The 24,583-nt window shown below is 41.9% G+C and overlaps 1 protein-coding gene and 1 pseudogene across 2 annotated transcripts in view; one reads left to right on the top strand and one right to left on the bottom strand.

Annotated features, from left to right (window-relative positions):
* PDZRN4 (PDZ domain containing ring finger 4) overlaps positions 1-24,583 on the top strand; it is a gene marked incomplete at its 5' end in the record, with an annotated part of 346,998 nt that overhangs the window by 283,871 nt on the left and 38,544 nt on the right.
* On the bottom strand, positions 7,759-9,037 carry LOC311579170 (glyceraldehyde-3-phosphate dehydrogenase-like; annotated as a pseudogene). The gene has a single exon. The product of its transcript is annotated as a glyceraldehyde-3-phosphate dehydrogenase-like (transcript).

Here is a 24,583-nt window from a genome sequence, read left to right as displayed (position 1 = left end):
GCATTTCCAGTGAAACCAAGGGTTGGTGGCAGATTAAGCTATTTTTCTTCCCCAATCTACCCAACTACCTGGTGTTATTTAGTGATTCCTTCAGCCTCACAGCTCTGTCACTGGGTACACAGCATTTACTAGATTACTACACTCCCGATTGGATACTTCTAGATCTCTAGTCCTTTAAAAAAAAAAAAAACTTTCTAGGTAAAGTGGCACACACCTGAGAGTTGACAGTCGCTCTGATTTCTTCCTGCTTTTCCCTCCATAGACAGGAAGGCATCTCATTCTGCCTGGAGCATCTCTGCAGGAGGACCACCTGCCTCCTCCTGTCTTCCTGCCTTGTCTCCATAGCACACCATCACGTCAAGTTGCTGAGAATTTGTCTGTCATTCTTTTTGCTTCTAGCAGCACTGCCCAGTGCTGTTTGCTAGAGGAGTCATGAGGAACATGTGCTGGAACCCAGCATCTGGGTGTACAGCCTCAAGAGCAATTCTCTGCATGTTTCCAGATATATATATATATATATATATTTACAGTTGTATGACATTTACATTTCATCCTTTAGAGGATACATTGTGGTTTTGTATAATCACAATTTTTAAACTTCTTTTTTAAAATTTATTTTCATTTATATATTCACCTTACATTCTAATCATAGTTGTTAGCATTTAAAAAAATATGTTGCCACGCAACATGTATAGTATATTTATTGTAGAAGGAGGGGAAGGGAGGGAGAAAAAGGAGGGGGAGGGCAGGAGGGAAGGGGAGGAGAAAGAGGGGGGGAGGAACGGGCAAGAAGTTGGGAGAAAGGAGAAGGGGTACCCTTTAGGGACACAGAGAAGGAAGCTGAGGAAGTGACAGAGAGCGTGTGCAGTAACAGGTTGGGTCTTTTATATCTGGTGCCGCTGTACAGCAGGTGAGAACATAAGAGGTTGCTCAGCAACCTAGAGGTAGACTAGTCCCGCCCCTGCCCCACGCTAGATGCTAACATTCCTCCCTTTCTGTTTAATTTTTTTAAACGAGGAAGTAAGAAGAGGCAGCAAGGCAGGAACGGGGGCTTTTGTGTTCGAAAACACTGCTTCCTGCTGACTTGGGGGCAAAGGTATTTGGGGGGAACCCTAAGAGAATGGGGGTGGGAGAGCAGGATGGCAAAGCCCTGGGAGAGCTTGCTGTTTCGATGCTGTCCAGGATCTGTGAGAACATCTCCGGCTGGGCTTGACTTAGTCTAAGAGGTTAGACTGGAGCGCCTGTAGGTAGCTGCTTTAGCGCTGTCTTAGAGGTAGGAAATACCTGGGTCTGACAGATTCACTGGAACATATATATAGGCGGAAGACAAGTTAGTAGGTTAGGGAGAATTTCTTCTAGGTTTGAAGGTTTCTGGGAGAGCGAACAGAGAGGGAAGTTTTGGAGCAAAGAAGAGAAAAATATTGAACATGGGAACCTCCTCCATTTACCTGATTAATTAATTAATTAATTAAAAAGGTCTCATTTTGGACCTGTCTGTGTTTGGTTGCATAGGCGTGCAAGCTTAGCATCCCTTATGTGGATATAGGGAGTTTAAATTCTCCAGAAGGCATCCCACAGGAGAGCCTGGATGGCCTGGCAAATGGATAATGTCCATGGGAAGAGTGAAGTCAGTACTCTATCCAGGTGTCCCAAGAATGGATTTTGACTGAAAATTGGTGCAGTCTGTTCCAGCACCTCGTTAGCATTGGTTAAAGATCAAGGGCATAGGCCATACAGGAACGGTTTTAGCCCAGACAGACACAGTTTACCTAGCGCTAGGGGTTTTAGCAGCAGAAAAACAAAAACAAAAACAAAAAACAAAAAGCAAAAAACAACAACAACAAAACAGTGCTGGAGAGAAGTCTCACCCAAAGGGAAATGTCCTAGCTGAAAGTCAGTGAGAAGGCTCAATTGTAGTCATAAAGACTGTGAGTGGAGGTACCTCTGCTTCAAAAGGTGCCCGGGAGGCACCAGTCTCTTAGATCCAGAGAAGTGTTTACACGGAGCAGGAAGGGGAACGCACCAATCGAGCTGGTAGCGATAGGGTATCCAGGAAGTGAGTCGGTTTTGGGCCCATGGTTTTGGTAGTTGGGGAAGGGGAGTCCCAAAACCAGGGAAAGGGGGGAAGTTTCCCTCTGAAATAGGCAGTAGTTGGGAAACTTCGGCTGTTGATTGACAGCACTTATCTGGTTCCTCTTGACCTGAGAGAGAGATTCCCTGTAGCTTACAAGAATCCTTTTAAGTTTACAAAGGGAGATATGTTTTAGACAAGCTAGCGTCACCATTGTTTGCAATCTTCAGTAAAACAGATATTGTAGAAAAGGGTAGCATGGCAGAGGCTTGGAAAAAATGTGGGTTAAAAGCATGAGTACTCTTTGAGGTGAGCTTAGGAGAGTGAGAAGCCTGGTGGGTGTTCCTGACATCTGTGAAACAGTAACTTGGGTGAACTCAGGGAAGACAGAAACCTCCTGTGGAGCAGAAGGGCAAAAGCTCACTTGATCTTAATTTTTAGGGATTACGTAACATAAAAGAGCCTCTCTGTTCAGAACAATCAGAAACATTTTAAGTATATATTTAAAAGACTAATCAAAGGAAATTCACAATCTTGAGCTTGCAATTATGATCAAGGGTTGTATAGTGGAACATTTTTTATCAGAGTTAGATTAATAAATCAGAGATCCAGTGATCAATGTCAAAGCTCTGAGCAGTCTTAAGTAGCATAACAGCGGAAAGAAATCCGAAGCATTTTTATCTATTTTGGGTATGTTAAATCATCTTTTGAGACCCTCGAACCTTCGTAACGTGCATTTACCAACCTTTAAACATTTTCTTACACCCTCAAATACTTTTGGAGGCTTTTCTTTATAATTTAAACTTCTGTATCTTTATCTAATTATTAGACACAGGTGAAATTGCTGTGAGCAGTCATTGTCCTTTAGCTAAAGGAATAGGAAAAGGTTGCAGCTGAGGCCTGTTTTTTTTTTTTAAATCCGGTAACAAGGTAGATTGTATCTAAGCCTGACAGTAGCAGCTCCAGGAGTGATAGTTAAGGCCTGCTCCCCTGTATATGAAGGGGACTGAAAGGTCATCTGAAGCCTTCAATGACAGAAGTTGGCAATGTGACAGTGGGTCCTGAGTGTGAGATTGAAACAGACCTGCAGCATCACCCTGGGTTCACTGAGCTTGCTGAATCCAGGAGCTATCTGTCCTCCACCAGGCCACGGAGCTGGAAGGCTGGATGCCTCTGTGATACTTCTGCTGGTTGAGCCTCCATTGGCTGGGAACAGAGGACAAGCCTGCATGAGAGCATTTTGACTTCCAGAGGCCAGTCTGCCAGTAGACGGGACATAGTTTGTTGAGGCAGCTGTCAGACCAATGTCCCCTCTTGGATGAACTCGAAACTCAGGCTTGACTTGAAAGGGAGCAGGCATTCCAGACCTCTGTTTACTTTGCAGGAATGATGAGAGCCTCAGGGCAGCGCCCAAGACCTGCAGCATAGTTTTCTGCTGTAGCTGAGACTGTCTGGGCGGCTCCTCTTGCACTTTAAAGACTTCAAAACCATTTTTACCAGTACCAGTATGGGGGTACAGGGTCCATCCTCAGCCCTTTAATTAAGGTGGCAGCAAGACCACAGTCTATCTTAAGAATATCTAGATAGACATACTTTGTTATTAGTTAATTTTTGTTTAACATTGAAGACATGTACAGGATGCTAAATGAAGTTTAATCTATAATCAGTAAAAGGTCTATAGCTTATCTTAATCATTAAAGACAGGGACTTTAGCTTGCATCCCTGTTAGGCTGGAGCCTTAAAAATTATAAATATGGTCCATAAAGAAATTGGGAACCTTTTGATCTTTTTATGGTAAAGCAGTACGGAGCATTAACAGTTTCCTATATGATTTAGTTTATAGAAGGTTCATAACTTATAAAAGCCTATGGCTATATTATAGATTAGCAAAATCAAGGCTAAGCATATTGAAGGCAGTGATTTTTAACCATTTTGAGTGAAAATAGAGCATAGCAAACAAGTTTTAGCATTGTAAGCAACTGAATGTCTTTAGGATAAAATATCTAACCTTAAAAGTATCTTTGGAATTAACCACTTTTAGTGTCACAGTAGAACAGTATAAAACAACTTTAAAATTACGTTTGAATTTATTATACCAAATCCATTGGCCCAAAAGCCAAATCCATAGCATAGGCATCTAATGGCAGAAGAAACCACATTCATTCATACATGCAAGAACTAGTTAAACATACATTTTAAATTAGCTTGTTTATCTGAATAGGCCATTATAACCTTGGAATACAAAACATTTTGAGCCAGATTTGAATCATATGTACAGCATATAGTAAAAGTATTATTTTGAGTTTATATAAAAATGTGTACCAATTTAAAATGAGACTTGTCACTTTCTTAGTCTAAAAATAGATAATAGAGCGTTAATAGTGACGAAAAAGTTCTATAAATGTTGTTTCATACCATGTGGTCATCTTAATATTTTTTGAGAACCGAAATAGAAATCAGGATTATTATTATTATTATTATTATTATTATTATTATTATTATTATTAGAAACTAGAGTTTTAGAGATAAGAGTAGAGCTTTGGATATCTGAAACTCATTTGTCTGTGGTTGTTTTAGGCTTTTAATGAGGCTTGTAACAGAGAGCCAACTACAGAAGGGCAGGAAGAGCACAGGCTCCTCTTTGGCCAACAACTCAATTATATGTAATCAACCCCCAGCATTGAGGCTTCATTTGATAGCAAAATATGTCTAATTGGTACTTTGTCTCTCCCATTAAATAGTGGTTCCATTTAGATTTTTAAAATTTATGTATGTATTTTAATAAGCTTTTACTATAGTGGGTTTCAATATGACCCTTCAAGTGATGCTTAGTTTTAGTTGTCTCTATCTCTGTGTTCCCTCCTTTGCCATTTCTTCCCTCTCCTTCTCTGTTTAATCCTCCCACTCCATTCCCCTCCATCTATCCATCCATAAGTATCGGCTCTATTTCTCCTTCCTTGACAGATCCTTCATAACCATCTAATCCCTTACTTTATTCATAACTTCTGTGCTTATAAGGATGTAGCCTGCCAATTGAAGATGAGAGCATGTGACTTTAAAAGGAAAACTATAAGATGGATAGAACTTGCCTTTCAAATGGAAAAGGCTTATGTGGAGCCATGCCACAGAAAGCAAGGATAGAGACTGGACGAAAGTGTAAATATGGACTCATGCTTCAGGATAATAGCAATTAAATTGAATTTGGACAGAAGAAAATTCAAGTAGGCCTCTTGACAAACTGAAAGATGAACAGTTAACAAGGCAGACAGATGCTTATCCGAGTTGCTTAACAAAGGAGTCTGAGGCCCCATGTAACTCAAAGGTGACCTCTGTGGGGTCAATGGCAGATACAGCTGAGGTTTTTTCCCCTCTATTAAACACTTCTTACAAAGCATTACAATATTAAACACAATAGAGGCACATCATCAGTGTTTCTTTATTCCAGTCCCACTGGCATAGGTTTGAGTCCATACTCTTTTAGAGTCTAATTGTCAAAGGTATGTGATTTTCATTTTTAAAACGAACTAGAACAATTGTATCCTACGAACTGTAGTTTCTTCTTATCCTCCTCCCAAGAGAGCTCTAAAACATGGACAGACTCTGGAAGGCACTGTGCTTCCAGGCATCTGTGACTTACTGGGGGAGCTACTGACAGCTGTTGAGCCTTTTCAACCCCAGGAAGTTCCATATTCACTCAAGGATTTTCCTTCCTCTGACTTGTCTGTGGCTATCTGCCAAATAAACACAGTTGTAGGTCCTTTTGGCCAAAGTTGCAAAGAGGCCTTAAGAATAAAGGGTAAATTTAGCTGAAATTTTCAAAAAAAAAAAAGTGTCTACCTAAATAGAGGGTCCACTAAGTGTTTTTATTTAGGAAGAAATTAAGCCTCCTTTCTAATGTTCAGAGAATATAACCAAAACTCATCCCTTACCTCCCCCCCCCCAAAAGCAAAAAGGTTTGCAAGCTTCTATCCCTCTCCTGCCAGCGAACCCAAGGACAGGTGTTTGCAGGATCCACGGTTGTCTGTGTTCACTTAAGGTTCTACATTTTTCAGATGAGATGCTTTGGGGGTTTTTTTTTATTAACTTTAAATTTTTTACATATACACCTATATAAAATAAACTACCTACAGCAAGGAGAACCACAGACCATTCAGGAATTACATTCATGTTACATTCGTAGTGTCTTGGCTGTTTGTACTTGGCAACCTTGAAGAAAAACATTTTCCCATTTCTGTGAATCTAGAATTCTGAATGTAACTCAATTTCCATCATATCCCATCTCTATCAACTTAAAACATCTATCTATAGCTAAACAACTAGGCTTAGTTGTGAAACTCAAGAGATGGCTTCAAATATGGCAAACCAGCCCCTGGGCAAAACGTCCTCATTTTGACCACTGATAGAATTCTGCCTAAAACGTGGCAAGCTTGGATGCAGGCAGAGATGGTGGCCAAACTCTGCCAAGACAAGATAAGCAAGTCTTCAATAGTTCCTGCCTCACAAATATGTTTGTCAGATATACTGGGCCAGAAGGCTAAGGATGCTGCTCCAACATTTTAGAGAGCTATGGGTGACTGTTCAGGCAGAAAACTGTCTCTGCCACTTTTATATTTTTAATAAATTTAGAAGCTGCTAATGTGCACTTCCTGTTTGCTTTTACTCCTTCTCTAGTCTCTGATGGGCTTTGGGGTTTTTTTTTATTATTATTATTTAAGTAAAGCCATCCCTGGCAATGAAACCCAGCCTAGCAGTGGATCCCAGCCTGTGGGTTGTGATGCTTTGGGAGTCAAAAGACCATTTCAAGGAAGTCACCTAAAGCCATCAGAAAACACAGATATTTACACTATGATTCCTAACAGTAAGCAATAAAGTAATTTTATGGCTGGGGAGGGGTCACCACAATGTGAGGAATTGTATTAAAGGGTCGCAGCAGTAGGAAGGTTGAGAACTGCTGCAGTATAGACTAAGGAAACAGCCTCACTGACTTAGAGTACCTTGTTCCGGTGGCAACACTGAGCAGTCAGCTCCCTTTGCTCTCTGCCTCTCTGAAGAAGACAACTAAAAAACAAAAAACAAAAAACAAAAACATCAAAACAGCCCAGATACTCCATAGCCAGGCTCTTCCTTATGTTTCCCCAAAGCTGACAAAACCAAATGTTCTTTTGGAGATTTCTCTCCAACATTCAGAAAGCATCTTAGAGTCATTTGCTACAACTTTCCTTGGTAATCTTGAGTGTATGAATAAAATAGCAACATGCTATAGGCCTCCATATAAAGTAATTCAGTGTGACCAGCAATCTGACTGGTAATAGGTCAATCCTACAAAACAAGGACTCCAGATTTTCTAACGCCTACATTATTTTGCTTACATTCCAACCATATAAAATAAATGCCTTCCATTAAGGCCTCATTTATAATCCTTTATGAATGGCTGAGTCATTGATTTTTTTCACAACACTCCTTTAGAAATTTACTTCCTCAAAGCTAAATGTTGAATTATATCATTTTTACAAAGAGAAAAGCTATATCTGCGTAGACTTTCAATCAACCACAATAGGTTACAATCATATTCTATAGCTTAGTGATGTGTAAATCCTTCTGAGCCTTGAGTTACTTGCCTGTGGGAAGAAGATAATATTGATAATATTTTTGTAGGTGCCCTGAACTTTATTGATGGTATTCAAGAGAGTAGGGCTCCCAGGGCTCCTCCTGTTATTCTGGGGTCTAGGATAGAAACTGTGAAGGGAGATGTTCAGTGTCAGGGGGTAAGTTGGAGCAGGGACTCCTCAACAGCCGAGGACCTCTCTCTCGCCCTCATGCCCTTGCTGGGGTGGGTGGTCCAGAGCTTCTTACTCCTTGGAGGCCATGTAGGCCATGAGGTCCACCACCCCGTTGCTGTAGCTATATTCATTGTCATACCAGGAAATGAGCTTTACAAAGTTGTCATTGAGGGCAATGCCAGCCCCAGCACCAAAGGTGGAAGATGGGAGTCACTGTTCAAGTCTCAGGAGACAACCTGGTCCTCACTGTAGCCCAGGATGCCCTTTAGTGGACCCTCAGATGCCTGCTTTACCACCTTTTTTGATGTCTTCATACTTAGTGGGTTTCTCCAGTTGGCTTGTCAGATGCACACTGGACATGTTGGGAGTAGGAACACGGTAGGCCATGCCAGTGACCTTCCCGTTCAGCTCTGGGATGACCTTGCCCACAGCCTTAGCAGCACCAGTGGATGCAGGGATGATGTTCTGGGCAGCCACAGGGCCATCACACCACAGCTTTGCAGAGGGGCCATCCGCAGTCTTCTGGGTAGCAGTGACGACATGGGCTGTGGTCATGAGTCCTTCCATGACACCAAAGTTGTCATGGATGATGTTGGTCGGGGGTGGGGGGGTGGGGGGGGCAGGGGGAGGGGGGCTAAGCATTTGGTGGAGCAGGAAGCGTTGCTGAAAATTTTGAGTGAGTTGTCATACTTCTCCTGGTTCACGCCCATCACAAACATGGGGGCATCGGCAGAAGGGGCAGAGATGATGACCCCCTTTGGCCCCACCCTTCAAGTGGGCCCTGGCTTTCTCCATGGTGGTGAAGATACCAATAGACTCTACAACATACTTGGCACCAGTATCAGCCCATTTGATGTTAGTGGGATCTTGCTCCTGGAAGATGGTGATGGGCTTCCCATTGATGACAAGCTTCCTGTTCTCAGCCTTGACTGTGCCGCAGAACTTGCCTTGGGTAGAGTCATACTGGAATATGTACACCATGGAGTGGAGATCAATGAAAGGGTCCCTGACGGCAAGAATCTCCACCTTGCCAGAAAAGAAGCAAGTCCAGTTCACTCCGACCTGCTCCTTCATGTCAAGAAATGGGGCTGGCACTGCAGGAGAAGATGTGGCTGTCTCTGGAACAGGGATGAGCAGAGAAATAATATCTATTTAAGTTAAATAATATACAAGGCACATATTCCAATGTCACACAACACGTGTACTCGGGTAACTTTTATTATTTATGAACACTCATGTACAGACACTGGACATTGTTTGGGTACAGTGCTCAGAGAACCAGCTCTGGATGAGCTAGGCCCAGAGGGAAACAATGTTCTTTTAAAAAGGAAACTATCGATGGCAAGCCTTCAAAAGTTTTATTTCCAACAAACTGGAGGTATCCTTGAACCACTGATATGAGAAACTGTATTTAGCTATTCTTAGAATTAGTTTTGAGTGGGCTTAAATTTACCTGGTCAACTTGGTACTTATGGGACCCTCTTGGCCCTCAAGTTGCTCATCTCTACAAACATAATGTTACATAGTTCATAAGATTAATTGAGATAATATGTAACAATGAAATACAATGGCTAGAATATAGGTAATTTACAAATAATCACTACATATTATCCCTTACAAGTAAAGGGAAATAGAGAAACAGATATAAATGTATCTATGGATCTGTTAAATGTGTATAAAAGGAAGGGTAGGAGAGAGGAAAGTGTATCAATATTCCACCATTTAGCCATTGTAAGCCTCTGTTAAATAATCCTTTTTAATTCTGTCCAGGGGGCAGAGAATATTTATGAAAAAGATAAAATGAATATTAAGAAAGTCTACACTGTACGGATCATAGGAACTGGAGCTCTTAAAACATGGGCTTTGAGCTGCACACAGAGCATTGTAAGTCACAGAAGGCCTAATGTATTCAAGCAGCTTTGACTTCTTAAAAGGACCCTAAATTAAGCCCATTTAGACCTCTCATTTCCATCTTCCCTGGTCTCCCTTTTCTTTGGATATATCTTAGAAGAGCAGCTTGATTCTCTGTAGGCTTCCAAGTGTTTCCTTTATTTCTCAAGCCACTGAGACCTGCTTTGAGAATGCACCACGGTGACTGACGTCATCTAGCTGCCTCTTCGGTCCATGTCCTCTCCACAGCATTTGGTTTCTGTGCTGTGGTCCAGCTGCCCTCACACCACACTGCCCTTCCTTCTAATGAGAGGACAGCTCTTCCTGGACTCAGTCTGGGGCCCCTAAACCGTGTGTCTCAGGACTGCAGAGAGCTGCCCTGAGGCTCTTGGCAGGATAAGCTAGCAGCAACCAAGGCTGGAGGAAGTCCCAAAATCCAGGCTATCCCCATGTTCTGAGGGGCTGTAAGATGCTCTGTACTTAGATTATTGTTGCTGAAGAATAAACCACTTAGTTCTCGTTTTTTCTTGTTTGAGCCTTAAACTTTACCACCATCCCTTCTCCCCTGCATCGACCAGGAATTGCTCAGTTTCTCATTGATAAAGGGTCGCCATTCTTATTTTGAAGCATGACTGTGAGTCTTTTCCAGTGGATACTTGTCTTAAATACTCGGGTTTTAGAATTTGATGAGGAGCTGTACGACTCTAGTTGCACAAACACCTTTCCCTTCGGGGTTTAGTTTCCCCCACCCCACTTTATATATCCCTCTGTGAGGTATAAATTCAGTCAGTTTTTGTTGAGTGACTGTTGGGTATCTTAAAAATCAAGTAATATGTTCAGGCTTTTTGAGACATCCAGTGGAGGCAGCTCCAGTAGTGTCAACAGTAGTGACAACTAAAGACAGAAGTGACTCTAGAGAGCATGCGCAAGAGGCAGTGATGGAGTGTTGAGGCTAGGGAAGGTCCTGACTAAATACGAGATGCTCTTTTTTAATTGTTATTTTATTAAGTTATTTATTTACTTAACATCCCAACCAAAGCTTCCTCTCCCTCCTCTCCTCCTACTCCCTTCTTTCCACCTCATCCCCGACATCCACCCCTTCTCAGAAAAAAAAAATGGGAGACCTCCCATGGATACCAACCAGATTTGGCATTATCAATTTGTAGTAAGACCAGGAGCATCTTCTATTGAGTCTAGACAAGGCAGCACAGTTAGGAGAAAGGGATACAAAGGGAGGCAGTCCAGTCAGAGATAGCCCCTGTTCCCATGTTGCACATCAAGACCAAGCTGCTCAGTAGAGGATCTATGTCTATTCCACATGAGATCTCTGGTTGGCAGTTCAGTCTCTGAGCATCCCTATGGGCCCAGGTTGGTTGATTCTGTAGGTTTCCTTGTGGTATCCTTGACCCACCAGGTGACGCCTTCAATACTTTCTCCCCTTCTTCATCAGGATTCCTCAAGCTCTGCTGAATGTTTACCTGTGGGCCTCTGCATCTGTTTCCATCAGTTGCTGGGTGGGTGAAGCCTCTCATGCGACAGTTGTGATGGGCTCCTGTCTGGTTGTCCCTGGTGCTGTCAGGCCTCCAGGAAAGCAGGCAGATTTGTGGACCAGAAAGTAGAGCACAGGGGACAGGGTGTGCTTTAAGGGGACATTGAGATGTTCTTATTAAATATAAATTGCAGAAGATTAAGAATGAAAGTCCCTTGGCATGGGGGCCCTGAGGGCACACCAAGAAGGAGGTGCAGGCTATCCAGATGAAACCTGATTGGTTGTTGTCAGATGGTGGGGGAGGAGGAACCCACCTATCAGAAGTCTAGGAGAGGAAAATAGAGCAGAAAAGGGAGGGAGAGTGGGAACAGGAAGATAAGAGCCAGGGGACAGGGGATTACAATTGGGATGTAATGTGAATTAATAATAATAATAATAATAATAATAATAATAATAATAATAATAATGTGAAATAAATATTAAATCAAAGAATGAAAGATTCCAGTATTAACTGTACTATTTAAATGTTTCATAGTTTTGAAATTTTCATACATCCAAACACCCTCACCCTCATGGACTTGTTTGAGTCCTCCATCGCATAACTTTGTGCACAGGGTGGTTAGAGATTACACTTGCAGTCTGCAGTCTCATCCTTATAACTACCACAGCTTATGGGAATCCTGTACAACGGGATTAAATATACGGCTTGTCCATTTTTCATTTCTCATACCACACTAAATTTAGTTTTGGACCTAAAAACCTCAAAATGGCTTCCATGTCCCCAGTGACACAATGCTGCCTTCCTTTCAGCTAGAAGAAAACCACAGTGACACAATAAATAAACAACTGGCTTTTGCAATACAGTGTTTCAGATTCTATCTTGAGCAATAGGGTAGCAAAAAATAAAAAATAAATGGGATGCTGTCTCCCATTTCGGAGCTCACAGTGTAAGTGTGGGTGCACAGAGGTGCCGTAATCACACTCCTCTGAGACAGTCACAGTAAATAAGATGGAAAGGTGGTATGACCGGCCCCAGGGAATGCCAGCCCACCAGCGAGACCCACACAGAATTTCAAGCCATGTCTAAGGCAAGAGCAGATGTGAAGGCTGCAGACGCCCACAAACACAGCGAGTCCGCTGAGCCGCAGCTGTGTCTGTCTCACTGGAGATCCGGGTGCAAGAAGTAAGAAAGGAGATAGGCCAAATAAGGAATTACCTTTTGTGTCATCTGAGAAATTTGGATTTTATACTTCAGTTCGTAAAAAAGACAATTCCACGTGAGAAAAGAATTGATGGGGGCCAAACTAGTGTTCTAAAGAGAAGCCTCCCTTTTGTAGACCAAGGGAGAGGGACAAAAATCAAAAAAGACAAACATATGAGGAGCCGCCTTTAGAATCAATATGTGATGACACAGAACTGAGATTAGCATAGTGGGAATAAAAAGAGGTATAAATTAGATAAATATATAAGTAAATAAATGAATAAAATAGATGACTATTAAAGATAAGCAAAAATTATTTATGTGCACCAACTTTCTGCCTACATTATAGCTAGTTATGAGCCATTTGTTCTTTGTGGGCAACTGCTGACCAAAGTCATTCCGGCAAACTTAACATCCAATATGATTTGTCTCCTTTGATAAATGTTTGTGAGAGTCAAGACATCACATGTCAAAACTGATAAGTGAGACAACAGCAGGGATGTGGTCTTATTTGTCACTTGGCAGCTGTCAGCGTGTGGCACCTGTTCACCTCTGGGATGTGTCTCTGTTGTCCCAAGGCTTCTCTGCTCCCACACAAATAGCTTCCAGCACAAAGTGAGCTGTTCGTTGCAGGCTGATCTGCTTGAGCAGGACCTGAAAGGCAAGTTTCACTAGGCTGTTTTCACAATTGAAGGATTTCAATAGCTTTCCAGAAGGAAAGTATGAGCATGGCCAATTCTCCAAATGCATTTAGCAAAATAGGTCCTAAGTTCTGTGAAACAGAAAGGCTCTTGGGATTACAGGGAAGTTGTACTTCTAAAAATCCCAAAATGTTCATTACCTCATGCATGGAAGGTATCTGGAGATAAGGAGCCATTCTCTTTCTTTTCTTTTCTTTCTTCCCCTCATCCCCACCCCATTTTGTAGTGAAAGGATTTATCTCTGAACAATAGAGTGGCTGGTATCTTTAAATTCAATACACAGGAAAGCATTGGAACTTCATCTTCTGCTTTTGTGAAGAGAAAAAACAGAAGTCTCAGAGGACTGCCCATGCTGATGTGGCTGCAGTGTGCTGACAGCAAACTTTTCCTTCCTAAAGGGATTATATGCTTCCCCAGGAAGGAGGAAGGGCACAACGCTGGCAGAGCCTGGGAGGAACAGAGCTGGGGTGTGTAACGAGCGCCACAGATCTACCTACTGTGTGCTCATTAACTAAGCTTCTACTCACGGTGAGCGGACGCTCAAAACATTCTTGCAGATTTCTTTCATTGAGAATCTTGGAACAGTTAGATGAATCCTAATTACAGCCGACGACTTGCACCCACTGCTTTTCACTGCTAAATCATCCTTGTCTGTGTTGGGCCCTACAGGAAGCCATACACTTGAAGATTGAATTGATTTTTTTTTTCTTGGAAAGCAAACCGATTCTTTGAAGCTATATTTTTCAGCACACACAGCAGCGAACTGAAAGGTGTTCTCTTTTCAGCAGTTGTTAGAACTCGGTAATGTTTCCAAGGCCTTAGCATTCATCTGCTGCCAATATTTGCTTTGTTTATGGTTTAAACCAAGACTTTTACTGAGGTTTAAAGTCTCTCCTCCAATACAGCCTTCAGATCGTCCTGCAGAGATTACTCCAAAAATTGTTAGGAAACATTTTCTAGTACTCCAGTTGGCTTTTCCTGTGTTGGTTGACTTCCTTCCAGTTTTCCTCTATTGCCTATTACAGAAGTGATTTGCAGAAACTGTACTGGAGCCAGGAGAGCTCAGAAAAGGAGACTTCCTGGGATGCTGGGTACCAGTGCCTTGCCAAGCTGAAAAGTCTGTTCTTTTAGGCTGGTATAGATTCCAGTGGTGTGTGTGTGCGTGTGTGTGTGTGTGTGTGTGTGTGTGTGTGTGCTGTATGCATGTGTGTGCTCATGTATGTATTCATTTGAATGTTTGGATGTATTGTATTTTTTTTTTGAGAGATTTATTTTCCTTCTTCAAGGTTTCTATCATTTCCATCACCTCAGATTTAAAATCTTCTTCTTGCACTTTGGGGGTGTTAGTATCTCCGTGGCTTGCTGTGGTAGGTTCACTGGTTTCCAGTGGTGTCATATGCCTCTATTCTTTTCTGTTGCTTGTGTTCTTGCGCTGGCCATAAGGTATCTGGTTGTCTCTGGTGCCAACAGGCCTGAAGGTTCCTCCAATGAAGTTGCTGTGTGTGTCCCACGGGGGCCATGCAGGTCTGGAGCAGGTGAAGAGAGCTCCAAGCCAAAGGCTGCTTGCTAGGGCTCCCCAGAGACCTCCTCAGGATGCCAGATGATGGGTGTTGGAGCCTGTGCCCAGCTTAGCACTGATGGGTCTGCTCTCTGTGTCCCAGTTGCGTTAGGCAGGAGAGGAGCAGGCTGAGAGAGCTCCAAGCCAAAACCTGATCGGGGACCCTCAGGCTTCCTCTGTAGGATGGACAATATGAGGTGTAGCCAGTGCCCCACTCACCTCTGCTAATTTGCTGAGAGAGAGAGAGAGAGAGAGAGAGAGAGATCCAACCCTAAAGCTGCTCGGGTATCCCACAAGCCTCCTTGGGATAGCAGCTAATGTGGATTGTGGCCTGCACCCAACTTACCTCTACTGGTTCCCTCTCTGTGTCCCAGATGGGCCAATTCCGTGGGGAGGAGAGAGAGAGAGTATCCCACAGGCCTCCTCGGGATGGGAGCTAATGTGGGCTATGGCTCGCACCCAACTCACCTCTGCTAGTTTCTAGAAATTGTAATTGGCTACTTATAATTGATTATTTTCCTTTGCTTAAGTAATGCAGGAGATAAAAAGCACCTAAACTGCTACCTCATATATACTACCTTTAGACTTTTTTCTGTATCACTTTTAATTTTTTAAAATATATTTTATTAATTTGTTCATATTACTTCTCATCACTTTTAATTTTTTAAGCCACTGTACACTTTGAGCTGTCACTGCATATGTAATCAGATTTTCTTTTTCTATATTTCAGCTTGACCCTCTTATTGTCCACCTGAGTTCAATTTCTGACCTTGAAGCTCAAATTTTAGAGTCTTCGCTGGTCACAGTCTGCTCTTACCAATTCTCTTTTTGCTTGATTAGTTCGTTGTTGTTGTTGTTGCTGTTGCTGCTGTTGTTTGTTTGTTTGTTTGTTTGTAAAACATCCGTATCTTTCCCCCGTACTGGAAGACATTTTTACTAGGAACAAAACATAAGTTGGCATGTTTCACGCTGCACATTAAAGAACCCACCTGACTGTCTCTCTCTGACCTGTCATGTACTGTGCATAGCACAGTTCCCAGCCTAACTCAAACCCTAACCCTAACACTAACCATGGGTGCTGCTCTTCACATCAGGCCACACCTAAGCATCTCCTGCTTTCATGGTCACATTCCATGTCCTTGTGCCCTTCTGAGCTTCTGAGTCATTTTTTGTCAAGTCTTCCTTATAGTTCACTAATTCTGCTGAATCACTCTACCCTCCGGCATGCCGGCCTGCTTTTTAAAACAAAGAGCACTGACTGCTCTTCCAGAGGTTCCGAGTTCAAATCTCAGCAACCACATGGTGGCTCACAACCATCTAAACTGTGATCTGACGCCCTCCTCTGGCCTGCAGATGTATAAGCAGGCAGAACAGTGAATACATAATAATAAATAAATCTTTTTTTAAAAAAACATAATCCCTATAATCTTAATTTCTGGAGATTCTTATATTTCAGTGGCTGCTTCCATGCTCAGTGTCAACTCATGTTCACATCTGTGACTTCTTACGTGTTCCAAGTGGCTTGGCAGTAATGATGCTTGCCTTCTTCTTCTTCTTCTTCTTCTTCTTCTTCTTCTTCTTCTTCTTCTTCTTCTTCTTCTTCTTCTCCTTCTTCTTCTTGATTTCACTCACAGTCCACCATTTTGTACATTATAACAGTATCTCTGGAGTGCTTTGAGAATTAAGTTTCTCTAGTCAGATGTGGTACGTTTCTTTCTGCCAGTGTAATGGGACTGTCACATCTAAGGACTAGGTCAAGCTCAGCTGTCAGCTACAGTGGTTTAGATTCAGTCCATATGTGGTAGGACATCGAGCTACAAGCATGAGGGCCAGACTCATTATCATACATTCTCAAATGAGGCTCTTGTCTTGTACTTGGACTAAAAGCCATGCTAGGTCATTTTCTTTACACTTCTCTGGGACTGGTTAATGTGTTTCTTGCTAACCTGTATGGGGATAACCCCAAGTCTACATGGTCTTGGGGTTCCTGGCTTCACCCATCTCCGTCATCTCCTATCAGGCTCCTCACCTAGGGTGTCTCTGGACTTTACTTCCTGTTTTTCATGTCCTGTGGCACTGTTGGTCCTGTGGTCCAAGGTTCCCTTAAATCACCAAAGATCTGTCAAGATTAAAATTTGCTTTAAAATGGCTAAAACATGGAGTATAAGATGCCCCTCCGTAGACGGCTGGATCTGTTGCGGTTCATCCACATGATGATTCTGCATCAGGACAAAGGAGTGACCAAGTCTTGAAAGCACATGAAGGAGGCAGAGATCCAAACTCCTGAGTCTGAAGAGGAATGAGGAGTCCCACCAAGTGAAAAGGCAAAACTGTGCTAATGTGCCTGGAGATGCAAGCAGATCCCACTTTTTGAGAAGTGAAGGTACTTTCACCCACACTCTTACTTATAAAGACAGATAGATGCCACCATACCTTTCTCTTAAACCGATAGGATGAAAAGAAAGACTAAATCCTGATGACAACTATGGAGTTTGGATGTTATATGTAGGCTCACTTGTAAATATCCTGCTTTGGTACCAGATATTGATAATGGAGATGGCTATGTATGCATAGGAAAGCGATTGACTATATAAAAATATCTATATCATCAGGTCAATTTCTCTATCAACGCGAAACTGCTCTAAAAAGAAATATCTACGGAAGGGATCGTTAGTCTCCTTCCTGAGTATTCTCCAACTTCTCTTATTTTCATCTTCTCAGTGGTGTGTGTGTGTGTGTGTGTGTGAGAGAGAGAGAGAGAGAGAGAGAGAGAGAGAGAGAGAGAGAAAGAGAAAGAGAGAGAGAGAGATACAGAGAGAGACAGAAAGAGAGAGAGAGAGAGAGAGAGAGAGAGAGACAGAGAGACAGAGAGAAACAGAGAGATCTTAGTAATACAAAAGTTTATCAGCAGCATGCGCTGGTTTCAGCAGGATTCTTGGCATATATAGCTTCATGTACAGCCCGAACCTCTACACTGGCCATCGGCCATCTATCTCACACTTGGAGACAGGCTCAGATACCACAAAGCCTACTGGGAAAGCAGAGACCCCGAAGGTCCACCCCGTCCCTTCTAAGACCACTGTCAGCTCTCAACTGAGCCAGGGAAGATGTTTCCCCACAAGGCTCAAGAGCTCTTTTGGTGAAGGGGAACGGTGAAGGTGTAGTCTTAGTGTGTGCCTTGACTTAGCAACTGCACCCTGGGCAGTTACACCAGGCAAGGTTCCACAGCAACACGGAAACAACTTCCCTCCCTCATTGTCTCCAGCCTTTGGAAGGGTATAGTTCACTCAGCATCAATCCTACGCAGAGTTTCAATCCAGAATGGTACTGTTGAGGAGAAAGCTGCCTTGGTAGAATTGAGGAATGTGTCCTAACCCAGGTTCGCTGCATCTGTAAATCCCAGAGTGAGAAAGAAACAATGGGAAAGTGTTTGGGATAACACCGGAGAGGGTCTACTGCACCAGTCTTGGGCTCCGTTCATCCACAGGAAGCCTTTAGCTCAGCATGCCATGACATGTTAAGCTGTTTATTAAGCAGCACAATCAGCCATACCTGCAGGTGTAGAAGAACACTCTATGGGGAGCTATTGTAGGCCCCGGATCACAACAACGGCAGATGGAGTAGGTTTGGAAGATAGGCGAGCCAGTTCATAGGCAAAGGTCAGTTGTCTTAAAGATACTTAAGTTGGAGGATAAAGAAATAACCGTGGAAGCCTAGGCCGGCCTGGTAAAGCCATAAGAGCCGGAATGAGCTTGGCAAGATCAGGCTTGTGCCCCTTGTCACTGGTGTCCCCTGTGGCGACACCAGCTTTGCCAGTGGCACAGAGACTCCGGGAACCAGCATGCTGGAACTGAAGAGCATGGTTGTACTCTGAGGAAGCAAGAGCGAGAGCAATGCCTCTCCTTCCCTGAAGATGAAGTCACCTTCTTCTGTTTTCTTATCTCTGTGACATTTTCAAATGGCAAGTTCTCACAAGCGTGTCAGGCATTGCTGGCTCTGCCCTGTAGGAGCCATGGAATCACATTTCTTTGTGTGCCTACATTCCCTCTTGTTTCTCTTATGAGACACCATAGGCTGTTGTCTGCGCTGAGCTCTTGCCTTGGGCATGGTTGGATTGTGCTGCTTGATTGGTTTCCATTCACCCCACTGGATCAAATTACATTTTCTCTTATTTTTTTTTAAAAACTAATGTTTTCCTATAAACAAAAGATGAAAAGGAAGGAATAGAGATTTGCAGACTCCCATGATGCCTGTGGTACCCAATATTTACCTTTTCAATACCAAATGATTACTATTTATATTTTAAAATATTTATGATTTTAAATAAATAGCTACTCAGAGCAAAAATGTTGGAAATACAAGAAAACATTAAATAGAAAGTAGTTATTAGAATAACAGCAGTAGATGCCAACTGCTGTTATGTCAACTGTATAAGAATTTTCCTTTAAATATAAAACCTTTTAATGGCCTAGAGAATGTTTCTGAGGCAGGAGCAGGTGCTGCCTTTTCAAAGTTAGTCACATCAATGGCCCCAGAGTCACCTGCACTCAGGTGACATCACTTACATGCCAAAAACACATTCTTATACTCAAACATGCTCACACACACTTACACTCACAAACAACACACACACACATTCACAAACTCACATACACGCTCACAAACACTCACACACACACATTCACATACACACAAACACACAAATAAAATCTAAAAATCTGTAAAAATTTTAAAAACAGTTTCATGTATTATATAAATTTGTGGCATGCTTTATTATTTAACATCTTATCAGGATCACTTCCCCCTTAATAAATATTTCTTCGAACTATTGTTTAAGATACTGAAGGCTGTTAGAACACTCAACTGGTTAAAAACTACATGGGCTGGAGGTGCACTTCCAAAGGAGGTGCTAAGTGAGTATGAGGCTCAGGGTATGAGGTTCATGGTTTAATGTCCAGAATTATAGAAAAAAAAAAAAAAAGAAAAGAAAAGAGAATAGAAGAGAGGAGAGAAGAGAAGAAACTTAGACAGATAAATGGATATATATATATATCCATATATACATATGGAGAGAAAGAGAGAGAATAATTACATGGTAGTAAAAATGCTGATACAATTTCAGTTAACTTCACTGGTCCATTCTTAACAAAAGAAAATGCAGAATATATAATACAATGCTTGAAATTACCTCTTGAATGATCAAGGTGATCAGATGAACTGACCACTGAGGAGAGAAGCGTGCTGATTAGCCAGAAGCCCAGTGCAAAAGCAATTCATTGCACACATGGGCAAATAAAGCAGGAAAGAATCTTAGTAAATGAATAGTTAGATGAAAAATTAGTTTCAAATTAGGTAATTCATTTGTCTATTCAAATATTTTCGAACACTACTAAAATTCCTTGAAATTGCAAATAACAGACTCCAGTTACCAATATTCGCTAGAATTCAAAATTGAATGTGTATGTATGTATACACAGACACACAGACACAGACACACACACACACACACACACACACACACATATATATTATATATATAATCTGTATGGATAGAAATATTTCCACATGAAAATACACTAGTTCACAAAAGTCTAGACCATCACTTAGGTTTTGGTTTTTTAAAAACAGATGAGAACATGATGGCAGTGCTAACTCTTCAGTGAACTGTTAAGTGTGAGTGTATACATGCAGCAAAGAGCTGTGACTAACGCAGAAAATCCCTGTTCATGACATTTGGCTGTAAATAAGATGTGTGCATTTTGTAGGAGCTCTGCTGGAAACTGGGAATGTGCAAACCTCTCTGCAGCGAGCTTGCTCCTTCTGGAAGATTGTATCTAAATGGAACTGGTTTCTGCCTGATTAGAAAGCTCCTGTGCCTTGAGGGTGTCGCTGGTTTTATTTGCTTTTGTTTTTGAGTAAGGGGAAACCTGTGAATGAAACAAAAATGTTAGCATCAGCACTTTGTAACCTTTTTAAAAATATTTTTTAATAAATATATTTTAAGAGTTTAATTTCCTTTGTTAAGTGGGAAGTATATGTACATATTTGGTTATATTAACAATCTTGAACTAGGGACAGTGGCTCAGGCCAGTTATTATATCACTGACGGTGAGACTGATGTCAGAACATCACGAGTTCAAGGCCAGCCTGAGCTACAAAGTGAGAGCCTTTTTCAAACAGCAAAAACTACGACACACACACACACACACACACATTCAGACAGCAACAACTACGACACACACACACACACACACACACTCAAACAGCAACAACTACAACACATACACACACAAACTCAAATAAGCAAACACAAGCAAAACCCTTATTTTATCAAATAAGAAAACGACTGAAAATTTGGCCAGTGACTGCTGCACTGGTGGGATCAACGCAGCGCTTTTAGTGTCCGATACCTTTTCCTGTTATGACGGCCATGGGAAACCCTGCAGTCCATGGTGTAAAATAGCTGAGAAGAAATGTGTAATTAGAGCCCAGTGCTTCATTCAAAAGCCTATTTCCAGCTCCGGAAACCAGCTGAGGGAAGGACAGTGCATCTGTCAACAGGTTTATTTATTTCCTATCCCTTCCTTGTTAATCTTCCTTTTATGTTTCCTTAATAATTCATGCTGAAAAACTTCCTGGATTCTTTTCAAACAAAGAGAAGCTCTTGGTGAGCGCTGAAAAATTTCTGTTGTGTCAACACAGACCTGGGGCGTCTTCCAGTCTGGAATTTAATGTATAATATCTAAAATAGATCAATGTAGACCCTGTTTTCTCATTCATCGGATACTCAGGTCCACTGACTGATTTTAGTGCATATTATTACATTTTTTTTTTTTTGGCCAGTAATATAAAGCTGTGGTACACTTTCTGTATACGATACACTTGTATATACGGTAGAGTGCGGGGGCTGTCTCTGGCATGGACTCTCTTGCCAGGTTTTCCATTGCTTCCTGCGTGGAGGCACCAGGCCACCAGGGAAGAGGACATATTCAGTCCTGATGTGACCTGATGAGCTGGGGGGGGGTGGGTAACGTGGCTCCCCTTTTCTGAGGAATAGGGGAGGGGAGAGAAGGAAGGAGGGATGGATTTGGAGGTGAGGAGGGATGGGGGGATGGGGCCACCACCAGTATGTAAAGTGAAGAGATTAAAAAAAAAAAAATTTTAAGGTAGCTCCAGAAGGAAGGAATAGAAAGAAGAGATCTAGAATGATCTGTCAAGTGAGGATCTCACTGGGAGTCTAGTCAATGAGAAAAATGTAGAAATATGAACTGCTGTACAAACATGGGACCGGCCCATCTCCCTATGATTAATCGGTATATATTTATCAGGAAAATAGTTATTTGCTCTGTGGTGTTAATCTAAAACAAAGAACAACAAAGTTCTTTTAATCATCAGTTTTAGGGATTACATTTTCTACTCACCATTATATTTTATAATAAAATATTAGTTATAGATTTTTTTTTTCACTGAAGAGCCTGGGGAGATTTTGAAATCATTGCCCGATCATGTTCTTAGCCAATGTTTAAAAGCAATGAGTATAAAAATAGAATATGAAAATTAAAATAATATAAACCCTGGCACACAGTTCCATTTTATATAATGTTCACAAACTAAAAACTCTTTTAGGATTACTGTGACATTTCTGCTTAATCTGAACTACCTATGGCAGTGGTTCTCAGCCTCCTAAATGCTGCCACCCCTTCTATACAGTTTATCATATTCTGGTGACCCCTCCCCCAACCATAAAACTGTTTTGTTGTTACTTCATAATCATAATTTCACTACTGTTCTGAATTGTGATGTAAGTATCTGATATACAGCCCCCAGAGGGGTTGCAACCCACCCACAGGTTGAGAGCCACTGGCCTATGGAAAACCTGAGTTTGCAGAATTTTGGCCGCGGTTCCCATTGCTTGTCACCTCATAGCTGCGACACGAAGCATGCGATGTGGACTGATTCTGATCAACATCTCCATCCAGGTTCAAGAAACAGAGTTTGTAAATTAACATGCTACTGTTTTTTTTTTCTTCTTTTCATTAACTCTTAGTTCCAGTTAATAATAAGCCACATCTTTGCTATCTAGGTCAGACTTTCAGATCTAGCTATAACCAAGCCTATTCCATGGGTGTATTTTAAATTGCAGCACTAGAACTCTTAACTTTGATTCTGTTATCTCTCTCCACCTGTCCTACCTTCTATTTTTTTTTTTTACAACTTCTGCCTCACATGCTTAGCATGGTTTTCCATATATCAAAAAGACTGACAGTCGGTGGCATTGGTTTCCACTTGAAGAGCTGTCATAATGTTAACCATTCCATCCTGGTTTTATAATCCTGTAGTTCAGTTTTCCTGCTCCCACGGCAATCCTATGAAGGCTCGGATTTCCCTCTGACTCCTGCACAATGGAAGAGCTATATGTTGTCTCTCTGCCTATTCGGACAGAGCATGTAGCCTTTCTCAAGTGAATGCCTGCAGCATCTCAGTGTTTAGACAGGGGTTGTTTGTAACTGCAAAGCAACATCCCAAACTGCAGGTCTTATTGTGTTAGCTCATCTCCTTTTCTGAAAACATGGCCAGCGTGAAAGTAACCAAAGACCACAATCAAGCCAAAGAGAGCTGTTCCCCGCCCTTTCCAACTTGTGACTCCCCAGAAAGCACACAGAAAGCGAACCAAAGAACTGTTGCTAACACTTTCTTTCTATGAAACCCATTTTCAGTAATTCAAAGAAGACAGCTTACAAATGTGGGGACAAAGGAACAATGAAGACAGCCAGGTAACAGTACAGCAGTGTCCCCATTGAAATGACACCAGGCACTGAGCCTCTCCAGGCAGGGCTCTGATATAAAAGTTTAGCCAGCTCTTTTCTTCTTCTAACATTTGCTACAGACACTGGGAGGCTGAAAGAATACAAAGGTGTTTTCAGCTCAAATCTTTTCTCTGGTCATCACCCTGACAAGGCTTGTTTTACAGGAAACACTAAGTTCTCAGTGGTGGCTCTGTGTCTGCACCTCTCACCTGTGCGGCAGGTGTCCTCCAGTGTCCTTCAGCCCCTTCAAGCATTCCACTACACCCCACACACCCTTCCTGGCACCCCTAGTCCAAGCTCCTATGTGGCAATTAAAGAATAATGAATGATCAAGCCAAAAGCAGCTGATACAGCTGAGTGACGTCTAGAAAGCCGATGGGTTTTCACCTGAACTCTGCCATTAAACCACCAGCTCAATATGAGAAAGTTACCTCCACTGATGAGAGGCGGAAATATAGATAAGATATCCCTAAGGGTCAAATAATTTCATAAAATATGTAATTATGTTAATTTCCTGAATAATTGAACCAGCAGTCAAGTTAAAAGAGAAGGAATTTTTGAGTCGGCTAAATGCTAGTCTATTAAACGCTAGAAAAACAAGTCCTTGCTTTCTCTCAATAGACCTAATTTACAATTTGTAGCTTATGTAAGATGAAAATCTACATCTCTGTGTCTTGAGCACCCTCTCTGTCCTCTGACAAGGACTTTGGTTATGAGTCTTCTCCCAAACATCCAGGGGCTCTCGCTGGAGCCTTCCCCATCATGGCCCCTCTCATCTGACTGGATCACATGTCTCACTGAATTCTTATCCTTAAGTCTCCGTCTATACAGGGAGCCTCTCAGTGACCAGTAGCCTAGAAAAATTTATTAATTAGAAACAATTAAGCCTTGGAGTTTGAAGATGCAAAGAGAGGACATGTGTTCCATTTCTGCTTCCGATGGGTTAAAGCCCATGACTGACCACATATAAATATCCATGCTGGGTTTGAGTTCTCCTATCTACAAAACAAGGTTTCCAGTAGCTATTGGAATCAATTAAGACTGGTGCAAGAAGGAGAAATCCAAAACAAACTCTTAGGAAAAAGG

The sequence above is a fragment of the Acomys minous genome (assembly GCF_964271855.1).
Source record: "Acomys minous genome assembly, chromosome: 12".
NCBI lineage: Eukaryota > Metazoa > Chordata > Mammalia > Rodentia > Muridae > Acomys > Acomys minous.
Note: the sequence above shows the minus strand (reverse complement) of the source record. Positions and strands in the feature narration are given on the sequence as shown.